This window comes from Bombina bombina, chromosome 6, assembly GCF_027579735.1.
Source record: "Bombina bombina isolate aBomBom1 chromosome 6, aBomBom1.pri, whole genome shotgun sequence".
NCBI classification, from domain to species: domain Eukaryota; kingdom Metazoa; phylum Chordata; class Amphibia; order Anura; family Bombinatoridae; genus Bombina; species Bombina bombina.
Genome location: NC_069504.1, coordinates 1,091,685,472 through 1,091,686,059, shown reverse-complemented (window position 1 = coordinate 1,091,686,059; position 588 = coordinate 1,091,685,472).

Sequence of the window (588 nt, the reverse complement as noted above, 5' to 3'; positions counted from 1 at the left end):
TCAGACCAGACTTCCTCTGCCAGCTACATAACCATATCAGATAGGACCTTCTGCCCTGCTGCCTCTGTCAGCCATATACCAATATCACATCAAAAACCTATGTGAGCCCTTGTGTAAGCTTCATCAGAACCTGAGTCCTGCAGCAGCAACTCATACTAAAAATAGATTAGACACCTAGTCCTGTAGACTCCTACCTTAAAGCAATATTAAAGGGACACTAAAGTCTCATGATTCAGATAAAGCATGACATCTAAAAAAAAAAAAAAAACTTTTCCAGATACTTCCATTATCAAAACATACATATTTTTTTCTATATGCACACAGATATGGGCATGTGTCTAATAATTATGCTGCAAGGTCAGTGGTCTGATCTGAGGCTGCTATGTGAATGACAGATGGGCTGCAGGGTAAGAGGTATTATTTGATATGAATATATAGTTGACTGAGGTGCTGCAGGGTGATGGACTAATCTGAGGTAATGCAGGGCTTTGGGAGATGAACTTATGTTATTATGTTATGAGAGAGGGGCTGAAGGGCCTGGGGTCTTATCAGATATGGTCATTATGTGTCTAACAATTATGCCTCAAT